Source organism: Thamnophis sirtalis, unplaced genomic scaffold, assembly GCF_051295495.1.
Source record: "Thamnophis sirtalis isolate CommonGarterSnake01/CBP01778 unplaced genomic scaffold, rThaSir2_p1.2 scaffold_3, whole genome shotgun sequence".
Classification (NCBI taxonomy): domain Eukaryota; kingdom Metazoa; phylum Chordata; class Lepidosauria; order Squamata; family Natricidae; genus Thamnophis; species Thamnophis sirtalis.
Window position 1 is genome coordinate 1,539,592 of NW_028261383.1, and position 9,569 is coordinate 1,549,160.

Genomic DNA, 9,569 nt, shown 5'->3' on the forward strand with positions numbered 1-9,569 from the left:
ATAGCAGCCACTTTGAGACACATAAACCTGGTCTGAACATATTGCATCACAAAGAAAACATTTGCAAAAAGGAACATTTCTTGTAGTAAATATATTTTATAAACAATTAAAAAATAAAATTCCCCCAAAAATAATTTTAAAAGATATTCTATAAATAAAAGAAATCCTTAAAAACCATTATTAAGTATTACACCAGCAATAATTTACACTGTAACCATTTCAAACTATTCCACACAGAATAAATTGAAGTAAAACTATTTTTAAAAATTCTATACTCAATATTTTGAAATGTAATGTGCATAGAATTTTTTAAAATAGTTGTACTTCAATTTATTCTGTGTGGAATAGTTTGAAATGTTTAACTTCAATTTATTCTGTGTGGATTCTTTTTTAAAATTGTCTTAGACTATTTAAAAAAAGATTCTATCCAAAATAAATTAAAATAAAGCATTTTTAAAAATCCTATGCACAATATAGAATTTTTAAAAATGGTTTATTTTCATTTATTTTGGATAGAATCTTTTTTTAAATAGTCTAAGACAATTTTAAAAAAGAATCCACACAGAATAAAACTATTTTAAAAAATCCTATGCACAATAAATAAAATATTATTTTAAAATACATTAAAAGAAAAAAACCTGGGTCACTTACCAACAGGCAAAATCAACAGAACTCCGATGCGATGGATCCTTGCAGCAATGGATGGAAGCAACAGGGAGCAGGCAGGCAGAGAGGCAGCAGGAACAGGTAAGACACTGGACTGGACTGTGGAGGGACAACAAGGCTAGGGTCACTAAGCAGGTCTGGAGAGGGGGGCGGGGGGGGGAAAGCTAGGCCGCCTTCGCCGCCAGCCCACAGTTTTTGCGAAAGCTAGGCCGGGCCGCCCACCCGAAGCCTCCCGAGTCCCGCCGCCGGGGCTTAGTTGCTTACCTGAGGGGGAAGCAGCAGGCTCCTGGAAGGCGAAGCCGAAATGGTGGTCAGACTCAAGCTTTGGATGTTTTAGTGGCAGTGTTTATAACCTGGAAGAATGGCGCAACATGAAGAAGAAAAAGAATTAGCATTGCCAATGATTCTGTTTGAAATTCAAAAAGTATAAATAAGCACAAAAACATTGAAAAGAGGATGGAGAACATAGAACAAAAAACAGAAAAAATAGAGGGAAGAGTTGAAAATATTTATAAAACGATGAAATTTGAGGATAGAGTTAAAAAAATGAAGAAAAATATGAACAAAGTGATAATAAAATTGTTGACATTGGCAGCAAAAAGAACATGGTTGGAAACGTAGGGGGAGGGAGGTAAATATTTGTAAAAGTTTTGTTTTTAAAATTTTCAATTAAAAAAAAAAAGCCATTGGTTTCCTTGCTCGCCTTTTAGACGGAGCAGAAAAAAGAGGATCTCAGGTGGGCTAAGACAACCTGAGCTCAATTCGGTGGATTTAAACCTTTCCTTTCCCCCAAACTCTCCCCACCCCATTGAAACGAGGTCGGGGCGTTTTAATGCCACACTAGGAATCTCAAGAAATGCTCCAAAGCTCCGTTCCTGCAACGGGCTTTCCGAGATCTGCATGCTCAGAGACCTCGTGCTCCAACGGACCACAGAGATCTTCTGAAAGCAACCTCCCCCGAAGCTCCTTCACAGATCCCCCCAGGATAGCTTTGCCCGGGCAAGGTGGGGGCAGATCCAGCCCAGGGAAAGTCTCCCCCCTTTGTCCCCCTGGAGGGAAGGGGGGGATTCGCTCCCTGCAGGCAACGCCGGAGCCGGATCTCACCGAGGAAAACCCTGCGAGCCGAAGAGCGGGATCCGCAGCTCTCTTCCTCCTGGGGGGCAGGAGATCTCCTGGCTGGAGGGAGAACAGCCTTACCTGAGTGGCATCCAGAAGCTTCTCCCGGGAGATCCAGCGCCGACCCTCTAAGGAAGAAGCTGAACACGTGGCAGAAACCGGAGATCCAGCAGTGGGGGGGGGGGGGGAAGCAGTGGGGCGGGTAATATTATCCCCTCGGGCCCCGCCTCTCGCCTTTCAGCCCCGCCCCTTGGCCTCCCCCTCTTCTTCTCTAGGCCCCTCCCCTCTAATCTCCCTTTCCAGCCTGGGCCACGTGCTCCGAAGCTTCTTCCAGTGTTTGTGTGTTTGTGATATTGTGTGTAGCCAAAACTGGGCCATTAAGCTAAGCGGCAACTTTTCAAGATGTTCACAAAGAAACTCTTTTTAAAGTGCTTGGCCATTTGCCAAGAAATATTCCAGAAAGGACCTGGGTGAGTTCAGTTCAGTTGAGTTTATTTATAGGCCGCCCTTTTCCCTGAGGGGACTCAAGGCGGCTAACAACTTGTATAGGAGGGCAGGCAGAGAGGCCAAAAGAGAGATTCCCCCTTTTCGGTTTATTTTATGTTAAAGAAAACTCGGTTCAAAGGGCCAGGAAGTCCCAGCCATCTTCTGTCGCCTTTTTTCTTCCTGCTAGAAAACTGGGTTGGTGATTCCAACTAACTGGATAGTAAATGCTTAATTTTACTCTCAGCTATCATTAAGCCTTATACTGATCTGTAGTAGCCTCTGGTGCAAAGGTTACATGATGATCCTCCATGGTGAAAATTTAAATTGATTTTGGGGGGGGGGGGTTCTCTGAAGACCATGAGCCTGGGTGAGTTTCCTGCAATCTCGCCCTCTGGGTTGGTCATCTCCCAATCGGCAGAGCCCCTGGGACAGGAAGGAGTGGAGTTTTGGGGAGCAGCCCAGATCTCTTGCTTGTTCTCATTGGGCCACTACAAGCACAGGTAGTCCTCGACTTGCAACAACTTCATTTAGTGTCCTTTCAAGGTTGCAATTGCCCTGAAAAAAGTGACTTATGACCGTTTAGTTTAGTTTGTTTATTTATTTATTTATTTATAAATAAAGTTTATCACACTTGTGACCATTTCAGGAGCCCCATGGACATGTGATTGACATTAAGATGCTTAACAACTTGTTTCTATTGCTGAAGATTGCAATGTCCCAGGGTCATCACCTTTTGTGACCTTCTGACAAGCAAAATCAATGGGAAAGCCAGAGATTCACTTAACAACGGTGTTGCTGCCCCACCTTATGTCTGGCCAAAGAGCCCCTGTTATCTCAGTCCACGGAGCTTCTCTTCCCACCATCCATTGAGACTGAAACCTCATCCATTCCTGGGCTGGACTGGGGCTGTCGGTCAAAGGAGAGATCTCCTAGGAACATTGAGTCTTTGGCTTTCTACAGCCTTCACCCACGACCTCCTTATCTAACCCCCAGGAGGGAGGAAGGTGGGAAAGGCCTTTGACTGTCTCTTAATAAAGGCAGCTTCTCTGGGCGGACATCTCTGATACAGTTGGAACCAACCTCTAAGCTGCACTTCAAAGTGCCGGTGAGTCCCAGCAATTTAAAGCTGGCTTTTTTGGCAGCTGCTTGAAAACTTTGTTGGTGTTCTCTCTTAAGTGAATGGTAAACATTTTATTTTAACCCTTGGGATTTTTAAAAAATTCAGGTATCTTCAGGTCTTAGTGTGGTCTATAACAGCCACTAGTATGGTGCTTGTGTGACCCTCCATTATGAGCACTTGAAACTAACTAGCCTGACATTCACTGAATGTTGGGGTGCCTAAAATGCAACCTGTTATCAATTAACTATTCACACAAAACTGATTACATAATTCAAAGTCGTACTTCCGGTGACCTATATGTTCTAAGTAAGATGTGGTCCAATTAATCATGAATGTGTCAGGCACATGTAGGTAACCAACAATGATCTGCCTTTAGGAGCAGGAGTCCATCCAAATCTTCAGAACATTTTCCCTAAAGTTCATCCAAAATCAACTTCTTTTAAGTTAGTAGTGTCCAACTAGAGAAGATGGAGTCAAAAGAATCAAGATGGCGGCTGTTTTAAAGGGCATCACATATAAAGCTAAAAATCAGCAGAACTTTGACTGCAAAGCATGGCACAATCTATCGGCCATCTCGACTTTTTTGAACTCCCAGCCCGTATCCTGAAAGCAGTTCTCTTGATTATTTTGAACAATAATTTTATTAAGGATTGCATACAGAGATCAAACAAAGAAACATAATACAAATATATGTCAGTGAATATATGAAAAAGACAAGGTGAAAAGAGAAATAAACCTCTCCAAAAAAGATAAAGGGAAAAAATAACTTTCCCTCTTCATCCTCAGCCAGCAAATTCAACTTCAACCCTAAAAGAACCACCTCTATAATTTATCTCCAAATAAAAAACCAGATGGATCTTCATTCAAGCCTCATCCCATTTTTCTCCTTTCTGAATCTCCGGTTCTCCTCATGAATCAACAAAGCTCTAGTAAGAATTAACAAAAACACCTGTGTGCTTTGATTGATGACTGGAAATCCATTCCCAGTTATGGACATAACTTGAGGACTATCTATACTCTGCAAAACATTATATATAATCTCCAAACCCTCGTAGGTCTTTTGTGACATCATGGTGGTAAGTTACTAATTCAGCTTTGTCAGCAAAACACCCTCACACTCCTAATACCAAATAATTGTAGGATTTCCCTCCTGTCACTGTGAAATTGCTGATGAACGGTAAGGTGTGATTTTTGGGGAAAAAAAGTTTCCACCTTGTTCCCAACTGAACAGATTTATCTCTGCTATGGACTTTCTGGTACATTTTTAGTTCTGATTTACAATGAAAAGGTTTCTCACACTCTGCACACTTGTGATGCCAGTCTCCTGACTGATTTCTGGTGGGACTGCAAAGTTCTGAAGGTTGGGCAAAACATTTCCCACATTGCAGACTTTTTTCTTCCCAGTGTGGATTCATTGATGCAGCACAAGAAAATCTTTCCGTGAAAAACATTTATCATACTCTGAGCATTTGTGAGGTTTCCCTCCTTATGGATTCGGCTATGAACTCTTAAGTGAAAATTAATGAGCAAATGCTTTCCCACAGTCTAAACATGTGTAGTTTTTTCCTCTGTGTGACTCTCCACGTGACTTCTAAAGGCTGATATGGAAATATAAAAGCTTCCACATTCGTTGCATTGATATGGCATCTCCCCTGCGTGGGTTTTATGATGTATCGAAAGCTCTCCCACGAATCGAAAGCCTTTTCCACATTCTACGCATCTGTAAGGCTTCTCTCCCGTGTGGATGCTCTGATGGCTTTCAAGGTGGTGTTTTCGGAAGAAGCATTTCCCACACTCCTCACATCTGAACGGCTTCTCCCCCGTGTGGCTCCTCTCATGAACCTGGATCTCTCGTTGTGTAGGGTAACTTTTCCCACACTTCCCGCATTTGAATATCTTCTCCCCCGTGTGGCTCCTCTCATGAACCTGGACCTCTCCTTGTGTAAGAAACTGTTTCCCACACTCCCCACATTGATAGGTTTTCCCCCCGTCATGCCTCTTCTGGTGCATACGAAGGTGAGAAGAATCCACAAATCGTCTCTCACATTCTGGGCATTCATAGGGTTTCTCTCCGGTGTGAATTCTCTGATGTCGCACCAGGGATGATTTATGGATAAAACATTTCCCACATTCGAGGCACTTTTCGTTTTTCTCCCCTGTGTGTATTTTCAAATGACTGCGAAGAGATGAACTCAGGGTAAAACCGTTGCCACACTCAAAGCATTTGTAAGGCTTTATTCCCAAATGAATCTTTTTATGGCGCTGAAGATCTGACTCCTGAGAATAGCTCTTCCCACATTCCCAACACTTGTAAGGTTTGGTGTGAATGCTCTCGTGCTTTCTGAGATAGGCTTTTTTACGGAAAAATTTCCCACATTCCAGACATTGATGAGGTTTCTTTCCAGTGTGGATTTTCTGATGTGCACGAAGGTATGACTTTTGCCGAAAGCATAAGTCACAAGTCTCACATTTATAGGGTTTTAGTCTCAGGGATCTTCTGAGAACTTTGGCTTTTCCAGAGAAGGATTTCTCTTCTTCCAAACCTTGACTGGATCTACTTCCCACATGGACCTCCCTGTGGGTCAAAAGGAGGGAGTGGAGACTAAAAGATTTCCCACACTCTGAGCATTCATGGGTTCTTTTGTGATCTTTTGGGGTGCTGCTTGTGTCTGACGGGGGATCCCAGAGTTTCCCACCCTCCATGCTTTCTGGCGGTGGCGGCTTTTCTGAATTCCTACTATCTACTGATAGCAGATAGTATCTTGTGGGTACATCTTTGGTCACAGCTGTTTTCCTGCTGGAAAGAAGAACAAAAGAATTGTATTTTCTTTTGAGAAACACAGAGAATCACAAAAACTTACATTTGGAGGGGACCTTGAAGGTCTTCCAGTCTTGCCTCCTCCTCCAAAATGGGACATGGGCCCCCAGGACACCTGAGACGAAACCTCCAGTTATTTTTGTCACCCCACACGCCTAGGAGGCAAACTCTTCTGCTGATCCTTGACTCTTATCTTTTCCTCCTTGGTTTCTGCCCCTTGACACAGTGAAAAGGAAATCTGAATGTAGCTACAATTGAGACTGGAATCTTGGTCATTCAGTGAAACAGTCGGTAAATGAGGGATCAGGTCTCAACCACCGTAATCCCAAACTCCTGTTTGCGGATATTAAGTGATATGATGGTTTTTTTAAGTGGAGAAAAGCCCAGCCAATGGATGTGGAGGGGGTCTGTAGGGTGGGGGGGGGGTCTCTCCTGGAGCCATGGAATAGCCCTCCACATGAATTGGGGGTCCTGAAATAGGATGCCAAGCTGCAGCCACTCCTGGAAACCACAGTCGCCTCAGCCCAGCCATGCAAAGTGCCCTGACTGACAGCAATGCTGGGGTTGGGCCTTAAATGGAGGCCCTCACCACTTTCAGCCAGCTGCCACTGACTGGACTTCAGCCCAGTGTCCCCACTTCCTGTGTTAAATGCAGCCTTAATGCTGAGACCGATGGCCTTCTGCAGTCTTCTGCCATTCTCCAAGCTACATATTCCAGTTTGTTTCCAAGCAACATCTCCCAAAGCATCTCCAAAGCTTCTTCAGGACCCACTCAACCGGCCCATGTCCTGTGCCAGGACTCACATGGCCTCTCCTCCCACATAAGAGAACATCAGATTGCTTATCTGGGACTTTGTCTGCTTAATGACCCGTGAAATTGCTCAACAGCCTGACATCAGTACCTGGGAAGATCCTGGGAAAGATAATCAAGCAAGGGATCTGGGGAAGTCTAGAAACAAGCAAAGCTATTACTAGAATCCAACATGGGTTGGTCAAAAACAGACCATGGCAGAGAAACCTTATTGCATTCTTTGACCAAGTGACAGAATTAATGGAATATGACCGTAAGCACTGGCCAGTTTGATTTCTCCTTAACTGATTGGCCCTTTGCACAGGAAGCCGCTTCTCCAACTGAGCCATGATTTCCAAATTCTCTAGAACGGAGTCCCGGGGCTGGAAGAGTGTATGCTGTGCACAGGCTGTGAGCCTTAAAAACTGTGAGTGAATCCAGGAAGAGGGAATAGGCAGAGGGGCGGGAAGTGTGTGTGCAGTGCCCAGGCTATAAGTTTTAAAAAGTGTTTCCATTGTCAGCTCTGTTAGCAGAGCTGCTCTGGGGTTTTCTTTCAGCCAGTGCTTCTGCCTGGGGTTTCCTTAAAGGGGGAAGGGCTGACTGGAGTTTCTTGGCACTTTTTAATGAGGTTTCTGGTGCTATGAGGTTCCTGGCACTGTCCTTTTGGGGTGTACTTCCCACACATCCTTAGAATTTGTGCTTTGTAAAACATCCATCAGGAAGGGCTGCCACTTCCGGGAAGAAGGAGGAAAATAAATTTATTATTTATTATTTATTTATTTGTTTGTTTGTTTATTTGTTTGTTTGCTTGCTTATATACCGCTTCATAGGGCTTTCAGCCCTACTGACTCTACCCAGCTTTTAAAATCAGAAGCAAAGTAATCATCAGTAAAAAAAGCAAAGGATTTCATTGTTCCCCTTTTATATTGAGAGGAAAGAAACAGGAACTCAATTCTATTTAAACTTTCCCTCCCTCCCAAACCCTCCCCCTCCCCATTGCAATGAGCTTAGTCTCAACAAAGGTTTTAAAGCTCCATTTTTCCATGTGCTGACGGACTCCCCCTTTTGCCCCTCTGGAGGGAAGGGAGGGATTCCCTCCCTGCAGGCAACGCCGGAGCCGGATCTCCCCGAGGAAAACCCTGAGTGGGATCCGCAGCTCCCTTCCTCCTGGGGGTCAGGAGATCTCCTGGCTGGAGGGGCGGCCTGGAGGGAGAACAGCCTTACCTGAGAGGGATCCAGAAGCCTCTCCCGGGGCATCTAACGCCGATCCTCCAAGGAAGAAGCGGAACTGGAGGCAGGAACCGGAGATCCAGCTTGCGTTGCGCGGGGGAGGCGGGGGAGTATAATATTATCCCCTCGGGCTCCGCCCCCCACTTTGCGGCCCCGCCCCTTGGCCCCCCTCCGCCCCTCCCCTCTAATCTCCCTTTCCAGCCAGGAGGACGTGCTCCGAGACTTCTTCCAGTGTCTGTGATTTTGTGTGTGTGTCTCTGTGTGTGTCTGTGTGCGCGCGCATCTTTGTTCCCATGGGGGCAGCTCAGCATCTGAGAGGGGAAAGAGGCCTGGGAACCCTGCTAGTCCTCTGCAGAGTAGAGTTTTTTTTATAATATTGATTTGTCTCCCTTTGACAATATTGACAGCTGAAGTTCCCTCCCTTTTAAAGGCAGCCCCCCCCCCCAGCCCCCTCTGCCACTTCATCTGTTTTTCTGCTGAAGAGGAGATTAGGGGAAGAAGTGGTGGAAGTTATCCGAAAAAAACGAAGGAGAAATGGCCAAACTTTATTCCGGGATCTTCATTCGGGTCCTTTTTGCCAGCAAAAAATGGGATCCCGAACCACAGAAAGAGGGAAATAGCTTCACATGTGGGGTCGAGGGGCGGGAAATCCGAAGAAGCCGCTCCTTCCAGACGTTCAGTGCAGGGGAGACACGGGTTTCAAGAAAGGAACTCGCTTTTTTTCCCTCTCCTTGGAAGCGGCGCCTTTCCCGAGACAGCCGAGCGGAGGATTCTCCATTAAACAGGGGAGGGGGCTGGGAGTAGCTGTTGGGGGGGGGGAGTTTTCGGGAGGGGCGGGGGGTCTCAGCGACCCCACGTGATTAGGGGAGGGACTCTCCCACGCGGGAAATTGCATTTGTGTGTGTTAAGGTGCCCAAGGACTCCGCAATCATCGACTCAGAAACCCCCAAAGTCTTCACGAACTCTGGGGCTGCGCCTCCCCTTTTTTCATCCAATGAAGCCCCACGCCACGCCTGATCGGTGGGGAGGGCAATAAGAAGTCCACGCTCTCCTTTGCGTCTGCAATGAACGACCCGCTCGAGCTGCGCTGAAAGACTGAACTCTCCAGCGTTTGAAGACAAGAGACTCTGCCCGGAGACTGATGACGCTGCAGAAAGGAGAATTCCAATTGGTAATTTCGCTTTCGCGGCTACTCCCAAATTCAAGGAGAACGCTCCCTTCCCCCCAATCCAGACCCACAGATGCGGCCTCTGGGGCTGGGACCATCTGCGTCTTTCTCCCCTCTCTTTGGGAGCGCTTGTGTGGCAGCATCGATGGGCTCTGCTAGGATTCCCCCGATGTTG

At 45.8% G+C, this 9,569-nt stretch overlaps 1 pseudogene; it reads right to left on the reverse strand.

The window, feature by feature from the left end:
* Positions 1-4,652: 4,652 nt before the first annotated feature.
* Positions 4,653-5,840, reverse strand: LOC148047000 (uncharacterized; annotated as a pseudogene).
* Positions 5,841-9,569: the final 3,729 nt, after the last annotated feature.